Raw genomic sequence first — 16,123 nt, 5'->3', positions numbered from 1 at the left:
TGCTGGGGTCCTGGCCAGAAGGGTTCGCTGTAGTGCGATGAGGAGCAACAGTCATTTCGGAATCCTAAGTGAAGACTGGCAACGTTGCACAGCCAGGACGCAAACCTGAGCGTTTGACTCGCCCTGCACACCACTCCGCTATGCTGTTACCAGGTGAGCCACTCGGGTCCACTTCAAATACAATTTTTAAGTACTCAAGATACTAAATCTCAAGCATTGCTGCCTTGTCCTGAATTAATCAAAACCAGAAAATAACCTCTGCATCGTCCTTCACAATCTGAATCTATGGAAACACTTCTGTGGGCAGAGTGCAGATGGCAGCCTGTGACAAATAGCTCAGCCAGCCTATATGGGGTACACACTGACTGTGTAGGTCAGGTAGGTATATGAAACAAGATGCTTATTTCTGCAAAAAAAAAAAAAAGTCCTTCACACTGTTTAAAGTAATTGTAGCTAACAAATTAATTGCATAAATCATCCCTATTTTGTACAGTTTTAAAGAAAAGCATATTTTAGGCAAAAATGCACTTTTATTTTAAAACAAACATCTGGTACTACAAAGGAAGTTCTCAATTTCCATCTAGGAGATCTGTTAGTGCTTTACTACCTTGGTCATTTGACCTGAGCAGTGTCTTCTGGGTCAAAGCATGTTACTGGTTAGGGTTTGGTTTAGGGTTAGGGTTAGGGTCAGGGTCATATTATTTGCTATAACGTGTTTCTTTCAAAACTGCACATCTGAGATTCTGATATAAAAGTATGGACTTTTCACATTAACTCTTTGTCAGCAGTCATCTAAACCTGAGATGTGCAGATATCAATACTGTAAGTGCTAACTAAAATGGCTTCCATGTTACGCCATTTGATTCCTTCCTGTGTCAAGCATGGTTTTACAAAGCTATACAAACACATTGTCGAAATGTACAGGTTACCTTGGCCTCTCACTTTGGTTTTCAGGTGATAAACACTAAATGGTTAGAAATATTTCCTCCTGCACATTTGGCACCTCTCAAACAAGTCTTTCCCATACCAATTTAACATTTGTCAAATGGCCACAGCTACTGCACTTTCAACATCTAATATCACATCACTATTCCTATACACATTTGCACAGTAAATAAAACATTGATGGTTAAGGTATTGTATTTTCTTGCAAGATGGTAGCTTCCTGTGAGACAGCCATCCCTTCAGTAACTAGGGGAAACTTAAGTTCTTTTAACAGCCAAATAAAACTTTTCAAAGCAGAAGAACATTTGTTTCATTCTTTATCTCCAGCTACCAAAACAAAAAAAAAAAACCTGAAGATACTGCACCTTGGGTCTTCCTACTTGTATGAGTCTTTGAGGGAATACATATATTAAAGTCTGTATGTAGGAGGAGGAGGACTTGGCAATGTTTTGGTTTGAATGTGGCTGTGTGGGTTGAATCCTGAGCATTTTCTTTACACAGAACCTTGAAAGAATAACTGAAGCTACTTTAGATTAAGCTGCTATGCCAGCAACATTATGTTTTAGTGGTTTGGGGGATGGGGGGTAGATTATTGTAGCTCCTATAGAACTATTTGACTATTCAGCGTGAACAGAACAAAGACTGCATTGTAACTCTAATTAAACTGAACTGCGATGTCTATACCTTAATGAAAATAAAAGATTTTTAGATTTGATCTTTTTTTCTTTAATAATACAAATCAATTTGTAGCATTGTGTATGCTTAATTATAGACTCAAATGAAATTTGGGATTTATTGTTGCAAGTGCAGTCAAATTTAACAGTTTCAATAACTATAGACAAATTAAACTAATCTGTAACTATTTTAAATCTGAAACTTTGACCCTGAAAAGGGAATTAGGTGGGTATCTGAACTGTAAAAAAATATCTGGGAAAACAGAAATCCTTATAAAACAGTCCATGAATAGATTAAAGTGTTGTCTTTCTTTTGTTCTTAACTTAAATGAGTATGCATTTCTATCCTTGCAAACACATTCATATTTGATGCTATGGATGCTGCTTGTTGATTTTGTAGTTGTACTCTTTTCAGATTTTAAAAGGATACCACGCTTTCTTTCTGGGCATATCTCGTACTCTTATCATCAGTTATCCTCAAGGATTGGTTGCAGCTGTTTCTTCAATTACCAGAACTGAAACGCCCGCAGAGAATGCTGGGAAAAACACAAGTAATTCTATTTCAAGAATCCAACTTCTTGTTTCAGACATGAGTAATATTTTCAGAGGATGTTAATTAACTTTATATATAAGGGTAAGATCTAGTAAAAAAAACAAAAAAAAACTGTCTATATAGAAATGCATAGATACCTTCATCTACCTTAACTCTTTCAGTACTAAGTTACTTTACACATCAGGTAACACATGAAATGCTTCCAGTGTCTTTTATATGGGGTGCCATTGGCTCTTGTAATGCTAATTGGGGAATATGGACATTTCAGCATCACAAGAGCTAATTAAATTGTGTGAGAGCACAAAGGGGGCGGAGCTCATTTTCATACAAACTCCAGATTTAGCCTGCCAGTTAAATATTTAGCTAAATGTTAAATCTCGTAAATAGATTTCTAAATTATATCTGAATGTTCACATTTAAAATAATATTTATTTTCACAACATTTATAAATCTGGGGAACAAATACAAGATTCAAGTTAAACCTGGGAAAAAATACAAGATTTAGGCTAAGCTTTTATTTATTTATTTATTTATTTTTTTACACATGCCATCCCATACTTTTACTGGTCAGTATAGATAGTGAGACAGCGAGGCTTACAATATTGCAGAGTTCTTAATCATAACTGTGGTAACGATACCACCAGGATCCAGCCTCTCTGATGTTTTTGCCCTTTTGTCTGCATATTTCTAAACTCCCTTCCACAGAAACATGCAGTCAGGTCCAGGCTGTGAGGACTCCTGCAGCCTTTCAAACCCTTGCAAACCCTTCAGTACAATTTACTACCTGCAGTGCAGAAATGGGCTCCTGGTAGAAGGTTTGACGGGGAAAACAGGCAAGACAAAGGACACAGTGAGTCTTTATCAGAAATACATTCCTTTACTGAAAGAAAACAGTTTAACTTTTCTGAATATATTCAAATGAGTGGTTTAAAACCCATCTTCTTAGTATGCCATAGCTACGGTATTATTGGTCCAGTATTTCCTTTGTTGAAGATATTTAGGATCTTTGCTTGTTTTTTAGGGTCCTCGTTATACAAAAATGGGGACCTTTATATGCTGATCGTGTCTGTCTGTCTGTCCACCACACATGGTGAACACGAGGACTGCCTTGACTTTGCGCCAGTCTTCACCAAACTTTGATCATACACTCCTATAGACATTTGGGATTGCATTCACCTATAATCCGATACATAAATACATTTCATTTTACTGACCCACATGTCTGTCTGTCACCCCCTGTGTTGTGAACACGATAACTGTAATGATTTTGCACCAATCTTCACCTAACATTTATTTTATTTTATACTCCTGGCCTAGTAAGTTTCAGAAGATATTACATTATAACTTTGTGCTTATTATGAGATTATGAGGACCCACTGGATGTGTCTGCACTAGTTATATGTTCATTTGAGCTATTGAGATTTCAAATACAGCGATATACAGTAGATGAAAGTTCCTATTCATTTCCAGTGTTATTGTTCAAATACACACTGTTGGTCAAGCTAAACTATGGAAAAGGTGCCTGTATTTAAAATGCTTGCATATTCTGAATTGAAGTGAACGATCAAGTGAAGAAGCAAAATATTTTCAGCACAATTAAATCAGGAGGCAAGTGATAATTTAGATCCTGCAAATAAAGCCTTGGTTATCCTTTAATGCTGGAATAATTAAATGCAAAAACAATGCAGTTTTTGACATTCACACACATATTATTGAACGTGTAAATGTGCAACCGCCTGCCATTTTTCTTCTCTGGCATAAACACATCACTTTAGTACTAATTGGTGTAGAATGACAGAAGGCGCACAGGACCTCTGTTTCTGTCTATGAAGAGCAGCACAAGGAATGAGTAATGCAAATTACAGGTGTGGACAGGGAATAAAACAAGGAATTATAGAGTGTTTTAGGATATGTTCCTGCCAAAGGACTTCATGCGTTGGAGTTGTTTTCTTTGATGTTATATTGCAGGAGTGATGGCCTTGTTTGGGTTTTTTTTTTCTTGTCAGGCACTACTTCTGAATGCTTTTACCACATTAATGTGTGAGTGCCTGTATAAATACAAACTCAGTGCTTATCTGAACTGCAATTTCTAATCGCTGTTTTTCTTTTCATTCATCTTGCCACCCACCTACAGCACAAGATATATACATACATCCATCACCTTCAGGTTTCCTGGTCACAGCTTGAGAGAGACAGTTTTCATTGATTCCCACCCCCCACCGGTACTTGTATACACATTTTCCAAAATAACAAAGGAGGGCACGTTAAATATATATTTTTGTAATGCTTAATATTATTCCACCTGTGTCCAATTTAGAATAACAAAAAAGAAATTCAGCTGCATAAAAAAAAGGACATAATTTAATTTCAAGCCACATTGCATTTGAAAATTTGAATTCTGTGTGCGCTAAGCCAGTGTACTTAGTGATCAGTGTCGTTCTTGGATAGTGGTTACACAAGACTGCAGTATTTTATTTCCAGAAAAGATTACTAAGACCTTCACTATAGTTTTTTTTTTCTCATTTCTATATGTTCCAGAAGTCAATTTCATCACATTAATATGATACCATACACCTAATGAGGTGCAAAAAAATAAGTGAACTAAAAGGAGAGAATTCAGCTTTTATTTTGAAAAACTATTAAACTATGCCATGTACAAAGAGCCACTGTATGCATCTTTACCCATTTTGGGAATGATGCACAAAATTGTAGCTTTCAGGCTGTACCTTGTTTTATTAGGCATTTATTTCTCCCAGTGAATGAGAAGACAAGGAACTGTATTACATTATTCAACCACATTCAAACCTGTGTAAGAGGTTTTCTTTACTGCTATGTACAGCTGGCTGTTTGGGAAAAATGGTATTGATCTCGCAAGTTTAAACATAAAATTGGATAATGCAGTTTCAGGGTGGTAAATAGTATCTCTATGTAAATGTACACTAGTCAATAAGAGTTTTGTTAGGTAGTTTGCATTACCGAAATGTGTCTACATTGCTGTTACTGTGAACCTAAACTATTATAATTTCTTAATTTGATGCCGATGCTGTCTTGTACCTTTGTTCAGTTAGGGAAATTGAATTTCAAGAAGACTTTGAATGAATGGACCATTGTTTCCATGTCTTGCCTATTATAACCAACAGTATATTTTATAAGAAGGCAGTGTAAGTGCAGGTTGGTAAACATCAAATTAGTATTTTATACGCTGTCCCATTAACAGACTTCCTGTTCATCTGCAGACCAGAACTAAAAATGGGATTTACATTACTGTTTATTAGAACACTACCAGGGCTCCTCCTAATTATAGCACATTAATTAAATGACAACTGGGGGCCAGACCTTCTAATTTCCATTGAAGTAATGCCTGCAAGTCGTTAACAAAGCCAACCTCCCTCTATGTGAATCACTGCTCTTATGCCTTTGTGGGGTTTTATCCAGGATAGGTTAATTGTTTTGTTAAACCCCTCAAAGCTGCCCCCATCTGATTTCTAACTATATCTGTTTTTTTCTGATTATATTTTTTAAAGGGTGATTGCAAGGCGTAATAATAACGTTTCAGTTTAAATCCTTTAGACTCGTGCTACTAGAACAAAATAAATAAATAAATCACCAACTACAGTCCTATCAAACAAGATCACATAACTTCAAAGCATCCATGACAACAACAAAAAAATAAATAGTTTGTCCATAAATACTATTAGGCATACAGGTCATCACTGTAAACTAGATGATACATCTCAATACACCATTCACGTTAAAACATTTAAAAAAATGAAACAACCTGTGAGTGCTGGACAACGTAGACATGGCAATTTCAAATTCAGTTCTTGTATACCGTGTTGAAATGACCTATACTACTTTACAAACTGTACTATAGAATGCTGCACTTTTTTTTTTTTTTTAGAAACAAAGAAATCTACTATTTAAGCTGATTTTATTTTTATTTTTTATAACAGGAATGGAAAGCATGCATGTGGTAATTACCCAGATTCACAGTACCATTTATGTTATCTTGATTACTGGGGTTCATAATTTAAACAGTAGGAAGCCTCTTATTTCACATCAGGCTTTCTGCAAATGCAATAGAACATCTGTCTGAATGCTGCACTGATTGCATATTTTTAAAATCTAAAATGGTCTGCAATATATTCAAAATCAAATTCAAATGTGCATTAGTTAGTGTATCTCCTATATATATGGATATATATAATATAATATATATAATCAATTATATATATATCATATTAATATAGTCATATATCTATATTAAGGATCAGTTCAAAATAAATGGTACAATCAATCGATCAATCAATTTAATTTCATATAGCACCTTTCCTGTAGAATAGCTCAAAGCACTGTAAAAGTACAGTAGATAAACACAATAACTGAAGCATCCCTAGTTGAAAGTACCCTGAATGTTAGTTCATGTCAGGGTGGGATGGGGAGGTGGGGTTCACTCTATAGTTTAGGACCAATCCAGTTAGAATGATTTGCAAGTGAAGAATCAGCAATTGATGCCAGCTATTGTGAATCTGGAGCAATGTTATCTCAAGATACTGAAAGGGAGGCAAAGTAGCCTACGCCAGCCGAGTGTTGACATCTATGCGGAACTGTATGTAGGTCTCACTTTGTGTTCAGGGGAAACCAAGTTTTTAGCATTTAATGGGGATTTTTTATTTAGATTGTATTATGTCGGCTGAATTCTGTGCTCTTGGTTAAGTATGGCACTTTTCTATTTTGGTAACCCCCCCCCCCCTTGCCTATCCGGTTCTGCTGTTAATAAGAGCTTCTTCTCATTGTGACTTTAAAAAAAAATAAAAAAATAAATAAAGAAGCGCTGGATGTTCTCAGTCAAACAGGCAGTTCTAAAAGTATTTCCGTCAAGTTGCCCCACAGTCTGTTGCAACAGGAAGTGATTTAGTCATAAAGAAGACTTAATACAGTACATTTTCTATGTATCATATATTTAAGATGGCAAACCACTGTTGCTGCAACTAAGGTATGTTTTAAATTTAATTAGAATAAGGGAATTATACAAAAAGATCATCACAATGTATCTTTAAAGGTTTCAAAAGTAGTCTTGGCATGGTCGGATTCTATTACTGTAGTTGTGAGTGAGACTCCAGGCATTTGGACTTATCCATGTTATTGCAGTCAGTCAGTAATATGCACCTACTTTACTGATAGGACATATCTTAAGTCCCTTTTTCAGTACAGATGTTTTTTTTGTAAATCTATTTTTTTATTCTGTACATTTTTCTGTTGCCTTCTTTGCTGCCTTTCCAATAGCACTTCATGTCTGGTAATTTTCCTTCCTGTGTTTCATGTAAATATCTATTATTTGTTGTTTCTGCAAATAAATTCCTCAAATACAATAGCATGAACCCATAATTACTAGTGCTAAGCTATTCTAAATGACAGGCTTGCTATATTTCAGCTAAAGGAAAAAAGCTACATGCGTTTCCACACATATAATAAGTGATAACTCCTGTGTAGCTGGAGTTTAGCTTGTACCCATGCAATACTAAGTAAGACATGGATAAAGATTCCATCAGTCAGTTAATTAATATTCAGACAACTCTCATTAAGACCAATTTCAAGGGACCAGCAAATAAAAATGATCTTATCATCAATTTTTATTATCAGGAGTCTAAGCCAAATGTATATTGTCCATTTTTTATTGAGGTTACAGTAATATTTAAATCAAATTTCAATTACTGTACAATGAAAAGTACTATACATTTAAAATGTGCATTTTATTGAAAACTGGAAATTAGTGTTAAGCGAAATCTTATTATAAGAAGTAACTTACAAAAAGGGACTCTTAAATTTAACCTGGGACCATGTACACTGAACAAAAATATAAACGCAACAATTTCAAAGATTTTTACTGAGTTATTCCTAAACATTAACGCATTTCATGGTAACTGTATGACCACTTCTGAAATATGTGCTACAGTACTAGATCAATTGAATGATGGGTAAAAACACTGAACAAAATATAAATGCAACATGAAACAATTTCAAAGATTTTACTGAGTTACAGTTCATATAAGGAATTCAGTCAATTGAAATAAATTCATTAGGCCCTAATCTATGGATTTCACATGACTGGAAATACAGATATGCATCTGTTGGTCACAGATATCTTAAAAAAAAAAAAAAAAAAGGTAGGGGCGTGGATCAGAAAACCAGTCAGTATCTGGTGTGACCACCATTTGCCTCATGCAGCGTGACACATCTCCTTCGCATAGAGTTGATCAGACTGTTGATTGTGGCCTGTGGAATGTTGTCCCACTCCTCTCCAATGGCTCTGCGAAGTTGCTGGATATTGGCGGGAACTGGAACACGCTGTCATACATGTCGATCCAGAGCATCCCAAACATGCTCAATATGTGACATTTCTGGTGAGTATGCAGGCCATGGAAGAACTGGGACATTTTCAGCTTCCAGGAATTGTGTACAGATCCTTGTGACATGGGGCCATGCATTATCATGCTGAAACATGAGGTGATGGCGGCAGATGAATGGCACGACAATGGGCCTCAGGATCTCGTCACGGTATCTCTGTGCATTCAAATTGCCATCGATAGAACGCAATTGTGTTCGTTGTCTGTAGCTTATGCTTGCCCATACCATAACCCCACCGCCACCATGGGGCACTCTGTTCACAACATTGACATCAGCAAACCACTCGCCCACATGACGCCATACACGCTGTCTGCCATCTGCCCGGTACAGTTGAAATTGGGATTCATCCGTGAAGAGCACACTTTAATGACACACGGTTACGACGCCAAACTGCAGTCAGGTCAAGACTCTGGTGAGGACGACGAGAGACAGATGAGCTTCCTTGAGATAGTTTCTGACAGTTTGTACAGAAATTCTTCGGTTGTGCAAACCCATAGTTTCATCAGCTGTCCGAGTGGCTGGTCTCAGACGATCCCGCAGGTGAAGAAGCTGGATGTGGAAGTCCTGGGCTGGCGTGGTTACACGTGGTCTGCGGTTGTGAGGCCGGTTGGACGTACTGCCAAATTCTCTAAAACGACTTTGGAGGCGGCTTATAGTAGAGAAATGAACATTCAATTCTCTGACAACAGCTCTGGTGGACATTCCTGCAGTCAGCATGCCAATTGCACACTCCCTCAAAACTTGAGACATCTGTGACATTGTGTTGTGTGACAAAACTGCACATTTTAGAGTGGCCTTTTATTGTCCCCAGCACAAGGTGCACCTGTGTAATGATCATGCTGTTTAATCAGCTTCTTGATATGCCACACCTGTCAGGTGGATGGATTATTTTGGCAAAGAAGAAATGCTCACTAACAGGGATGTAAACAAATTTATGCTTAAAATTTGGGAGAAATAAGCTTTTTGTGCAAATGGAAAATTTCTGGGATCTTTTATTTCAGTTCATGAAACATGGGACCAGCACTTTACATGTTGCGTTTATATTTTTGTTCAGTGTAAAAAATCGTAGTATCAGGAAATCTGTTTTAATCAGTTTGCTTTCATGAGAATTGACTGTATTTAACCAGGTATTGTGAACTTGAGTTCTGAAAACTGCAATTTTAATAGAAGTGTACATCTTAATGAAGGCATGTGTCTCATTGCAGGTCTTCACATTTTAATAGAAATGTACATCTTAATGAAGGCGTGTGTCTCATTGCAGGTCTTCACATTTTAATTGTAGGATCAACAAAATATTTTTCACCATCTTACCAAAACAGTTTCCAAAACAGCCAAGTTACAAAAGAAGTGATCAGCTGCATAACATTGTGAGACAAAAATAGTTACAAAAAGGAACAAGGGTAATCTCTAAATTACTCACATATGCAAAGAAATACTGTTCATGTTATAGCAAATATGTAATAATCAGTTAATAAAGTAATCTCTCTGTGCACACCTTACTTTCAGCTAGTCCTGCTTATTATAAAGGACTGTTTCATTAATGCAACTCAATGAAGTTTTTTTGAATGGGAGTTGCCACGAATCAAACACAATTCTAATCCCAACAACAAAATAAGCACCAAGACCTAGCACTTAGACTAATGTGTTATTAATGCCCTTTGTGTCTGTTGACACAAAGGGCATTAATAAATGACAGAGGCAATGATTTACAGGTGCAAGGGTGTTTATTAACTGATTGTAATGTCCAGTGCCTTATAGCGAACCTGCAAATAATAATAATAATGTTGGAAGTGGTACAGCGGCGTGTATCACTTCTGATTTATAATCCTGCGGGTATGACCCGTAACCAAAAGTCTGATTCCTTCACCCACACAAAACACAAAACAGAGACACAATTTCGACAGTGTGTGATTTTAGTGCTAGTGGTGTAGTGGGAAGATGAGTGGTGATGTCCGGGTTTTATGCTGGCCTGCGACTGCAGCTCCTGATTGTGCTCAGTATTCTTAATGAGAAACGACACACAAGACAATCAGTGTTACTACACAGACAACGCAGAACACTCACGGTTTTTGATACACAATACGCGCTCCTTCTCGGTTATTTAGTTTAACCATATGCAAAGTAACAGATCACTGAACCTACGCCCCCCTATTTATACCCTCGCCTATGACCCCTAGGTTAACGAGCACATCCGCTCCTCCAATCCTCGGATGTCACGTCGTCTACCGTCCGTCAGCGAGCTTGGGTGCCGCAGTTCCGCCCCTTTCCTAAATGGCCGACTTCCACCAACCGTACGGAATAAATTGTCTTGCCATTTGCTTAAGGTTACTCTGTTCCTTCTTTCTAGTGCCCTCACAGGTCGGGAAGGAGATCTAACACCAAGCGCCATTCGATCTCTGTCACAAGCACATACACATTTTTTTCTTTCAGACCTCAATATAATGAATGAGCCTCAACTCTGAGTTGATTATATCAGTGAAAATAGGCTAATTCATCATTTGTGAGCCAGTATAACAAATCTGCTTATTGTGGTGCTGGAAATAAAATGTGGGTTTGATTCACACTGTCCATCATGTGAAATAGATTATAGACTGAGCTGTATTTACAAGCGAATTACCAGGAATAGATACTGTCATTGTCACAGCATACAGTATGGATGTCCTTTTCACAATGCAGATAATACATGAAGGTCATTTCCATTTAAAACTTAATCGTCGCAAAGTCATTCTTAATCTAAGATTGAGATTATTTTTTATTAAAATGAATATGTAATAGAAACGGCACTTTAAATGTCCCTTTAAGAATTAACAAAGAAATCAGGAACAGTAAGCAAAATGTGCAAATGGGTATTGCTTATGCCAGTGTAATTGTAGAATGCATTGCTTGAATTGATAATGGTAGGTTTGTTGGCTCTGCTGTTTTGGATACACCCACAGGGCATTAAGGGAAATTAAAAGTTTTCATCTCTCTGAGGTTGTATTGTTAAAAAACATTCATAATACATTTACAATTAAAAAGAACATACCTTGTTATTCCTCCATCACATAATGTGGTGCTAAAATCCTGTTAGTACTGATTCAGTAATTTATTGCAGTGGAAGTATAGCATCCACTGTATTCATATTGAAATGTGTTGATTACTGTATTAATTCTGCTTCACTTATGTATAGGGTCCTGAAAAGCTGGAACACAAAGATTCATATCCGAGAGTAGATTGTTAAAGTTGTTTATTTAACATAGAAGAGCTCTGGAGAGACAATCACACACGTCCAATGGTGTAGTAAATTGCTCTATAGTTATGTCATTAAGGGACTGCTTTATAGATATTGTTAGTACCAATCAGGGTTGGGCAAAATACTCAGGAAATGTATTTTTTTACTAAATACAAATTACTTTGGAATCGAATCACTGTATTTTCAATAAAAAATACAGTTGTACTTGGAAAATACAATTTGAAATTACAAAATACATTTAATAAACAAAACAGATACTTTTTTTATATATATAGTCACCCCCCCCCCCCCCCCCCCCCCCCCCCCCCCCCCCCCCCAAAAAAAAAAGATATATTTTAGATAAGGCCTGAACCTGAACATTTTGGATGGTTGTTATAAGTGTAACCCTTTAAAGTTGCTCGTTAGGAAATATGTGGAGTATTTAGCATTTTTGATAAAGGACTCTTCAGAGACAATTACTGTTACAAGCACCTTTTATTATTTTTTGCTTTCAAGATGCAGTTTTAAAATAAATAACAATTTTCAACACCAGAAAGTTTTAGAAATTTTTTGTGTGTGGGGAGGGGGGGGGGGGGGGGGGAGAGAGAGAATTCTATAGCAAGCAAAAACCTTAGACTATTCAAATATTATTTATTTAATGGCCAACATTAGTGTAGTTTTCAGTACACATTGACGTAATAGACTGATGTGTGGCACTGTATAGTTCTCTATCAGTTCCTCTTCACCAAAACAAGTTTCTGGAAGATGTCATCCGACAGCCGATTTCTTTGGGGGCTGAAAATCAAGCCAGCGAAGAGAAGAGCCGCTCAACAGGAGCAGAGGAAGGAAGAATGGTATTAAAGCATATAAACAGCTTCTTTATGAAAGTGTATTGCTCTAAAGATGCCACATCCTTCTTTGAGTCTTCAAGAAAATGAAGGATCTCCAGCTCAGCTTTGTTGCTTGTTGTTGTTATCTGGGAAACATCTTTGCTATCCATAAAAAAACAAAGAAGGGGTCTCCCACTAGAAGATTCTGATACAAGACCCAGCTCTTCAGCAGTCTGAAGCATTAGTTGATGGAATCCTCTGGTGTCTCCAGAAAGACAGTGTGGCAGCCAGCGTATCATTGTTGATTTAAAGTTACTCCCAAGACGAACTGGCGCGTGCGTGTGCATTTTTTTCTATTTTATTTTTTTATCAAATACGCGATCACTATAATTAAATTTTATACAGCCACAGTTTAATATTTAAATTTTAATATGTAAGTTTAATATTTAAACACATTCCACACTTTGTAACCTTCCATTGTTCTTGCACTCAGATACAAGTCAATTGCTGGTAGTTTTCCCATTCTTTGTTCTTAGTCTCTTCGTTGCACATGTGCAGTAAGCCAGAAAAGCAAACTGACTCCTACATATGAATAACTGAATGGTATTAGTAGAAAAAAATTGGACACATCTGGAATATCAATTCAAAAGAGCTGAAAGAAGTACTGTACTGTGAAAGATTGTTATTGGGATTACAGGATATGGTGTTTATACAGTATTTAGGCAGCAGCTTAAAAGCCTTATCAGATTTAAACAGTAAAGCTGTAGCTGCTTAGCATTGAGCAGATTTAGCAGATAACTTCCAGGGTGCAGTGAAGCACCAAGAAACACAATTAGACAATAAACAGCATTCTGTATCTTCTACCTGCTGTCCTCAATGAGAAAGTATTAGCAAAAATAAATGCAAATTACAAAAAAAAAAAAAAAAAAAAAAAAAAGAGAAAACATTTATTACAACATGTACATAACAGGATAGACCAGAAATAGTTGTTATAAAATAGCTATATAAAAGTACATTTAAAGAAAACAAATAAATACATCAAAGACACGTTGTTAAGGACTGGCACTGACATTATCAGGCTTGATCCACACAGTCCAAGAAGGTATTTGACCTGCAACTTCTACAGCACTAGGATCCAGCTGCCAAGAGCACTTTACCATCCCCCACCAACAGGAGCAAGGCGACTAACATCCAACTCTTTCTCTCTCTAGCGGCCTTGGTATTGCTTCTAATTGGTTTGGGCCATCTGTCTCAGTTATTCCATCAAAAGCTGTTGATACCATAGGAAATATGACCTTGCTACCTTCGTTTCATCTTATTCGTTTCCCACCTGATGCCATGCACACACTGACCCACACCTTGACCTCATTCTACATTTGACGTCTGTGGGAAAATAATGAATCCTGCTGTTAGAGATGCACTGCCCCTATCCCTTTAATAGTTGACTGACACTCATTTGTAGACATCCTTCTTTTACAATGCAGTATGCTGTCGATATTGTCAAGTTTAGTGTTTTAGAATTGCTAACACACTGGTATTTGGTTTAACATGTTCATCTTCTGGCATGTTTTCTGTCTTTGACTGAGCCTCCTGGTGTGCAATATTACATTTGTGATTTTGGACTAATGTCTGCTGAGAAAAAAGGGTTATATAAGCATCTGTAGCTGTGCCCTAAGGCATGAGTATCTGTGTATGTATCCAGTAAGTCAGCCTCAGGCAGGTGTTTCCTGGCAGGCAAGAACAATGCTAAATCACATCTCACAATATCTCTCATTCTAAACACAAGAAGCTAATAGGTGTTTCTATGAAAATCAAATAAATCTTTAAATGCATTTATAATATTAATACATGGTGCTGAAACAAGATTGTCCATTTAGGAGAAAAAAAAACAAAAAACATTGCTTGGTCGGAATATATGTGTATTTTACAGCAGTTTTATTAGTATGGTATCATTTATAAGAAACTAATGGAGATGATTTGACAAACAAATACCACCCAGGAGAGTTGTATTTATTTATTGTATTGTACAGTACAGTTGTATCTCCTTTATTTGTTTTTGAGGTTTTGAGTCCTGATTTGTGCACCAATGTGACAAAATAGTTTCATATTCACGGTTTTGTCACAAGAGAGAATGTTTTGCTGCATATCTAAAAAGTTAACATACAAGGTTTTGGAAAAACAATGCCGAAATGCCCTCTGTGCCACTCACTTTGTAGCCGAGGGTCATCTGGAAGCTGGCACTCTGTCGTTTTCATAGCACACACCCCATAAGCTACAAAGTATTGCTGCCAGCACTCTGACTATTGAGAGCAGTAGTCCAGCATGTTAATCTGTTCTGTTGAGACAATTAATTCTGTTAGATAACTTACAACAAACAAGTTTCATGACTCTTATGCACTTTTACCCTTTACAAATGGAACAAAAACAGACCACAAAAAAATAACTATCAACATAAGCTCAGCTGTTCAATACACAGAATAAATCTAAATCTCACAGTTTTGGATTTACAGTGCATTCATTTTCACATAATGTCAGTGCATGTGTATATTCCTGGCTTGAGATGGTGGACAATAAACATTATTCTAGTGATAAATTTAAGTAATGGTCATAAATTAAATACAGTGCAGATCATAAATCACCCCAGTTATCGACATGTATTTTATACTGAGATGCAGCCACTGTGTGCGTTATTTAATCAGATTGCTTGCACTCTCTTTACAGACATTGCTCATACTGTACACTTGAGACTGAAACTCATTTAATCCTTATTTAAGTTGTTCATACACTCCACCTATATTGAATCTCATACACTACACTATAATTGCTCATACACTCTGTATTGTAATTGGTTGTCAGTCATATGCTTAAAACTGCTCCCTGTCACATGTATATAAATGTATAAGAGTATGCGTTTCAATATAGTACACTGGAACATTTTATATAAGGTGCATGTGGGGTGAACTATGTCCCTAACAGCACCTCATGCATTACTTGCTTTCGATTTTTAAGATGTCATCTTTTGAATAGCTCCTATAGTTACTTGTATTATGAAGCAGTAACTATTTGTGTGTCCTCTCTAAGTGGCACTGACCGTATGAACACAACTATCCAACTGTGCCAATATAAAGTTGCAACATCAATACATATTCATATCAACACGTTTATAGTTTACGTGTGTATTTTTTATTGTTATTTAAAACCAGATTATAAATATAAATACAAGTTTTATTTATTGTCCTCTAATTTCAGTCTCTAAACTTTTGCCAATCAATACTAAAGTATGGAAATAGACCTCTGTGTGTCACCAGACATTTGGAACACAACAGGTTAAATCCCCTGTAGATTTTTGAACAAATAGAAACATGTTTTTAAATCTCTTCTTGTCTTTTAACAAATTATCAACAAAGATACCAAACAGCTTTATAGTAATTATTAAATGGAAGAGAGGGCATTCTTTAGCAGAAGAATGCTTTACACATAATGTCATTTACTGCATTAATTA

The 16,123-nt window shown here is 36.4% G+C and overlaps 1 protein-coding gene across 3 annotated transcripts in view; it reads left to right on the top strand.

The window, feature by feature from the left end:
- The window catches only part of LOC121316796 (cAMP-specific 3',5'-cyclic phosphodiesterase 4D-like), a 373,613-nt gene that overhangs the window by 41,009 nt on the left and 316,481 nt on the right, over nt 1–16,123 (top strand). Inside the window, exon 1 of one of the 3 annotated variants that reach the window (XM_041252022.1) lies at nt 7,108–7,168. The exons of the other annotated variants lie outside the window; for them this stretch is intronic. The gene's annotated coding sequence lies outside the window, so the exon portion shown is untranslated. Of the gene's footprint in view, nt 1–7,107; nt 7,169–16,123 lie in introns of those variants that run through there. 3 annotated transcript variants of the gene reach the window in all.

The sequence above is a fragment of the Polyodon spathula genome, chromosome 1 (assembly GCF_017654505.1).
Source record: "Polyodon spathula isolate WHYD16114869_AA chromosome 1, ASM1765450v1, whole genome shotgun sequence".
NCBI lineage: Eukaryota > Metazoa > Chordata > Actinopteri > Acipenseriformes > Polyodontidae > Polyodon > Polyodon spathula.
Note: the sequence above shows the minus strand (reverse complement) of the source record. Positions and strands in the feature narration are given on the sequence as shown.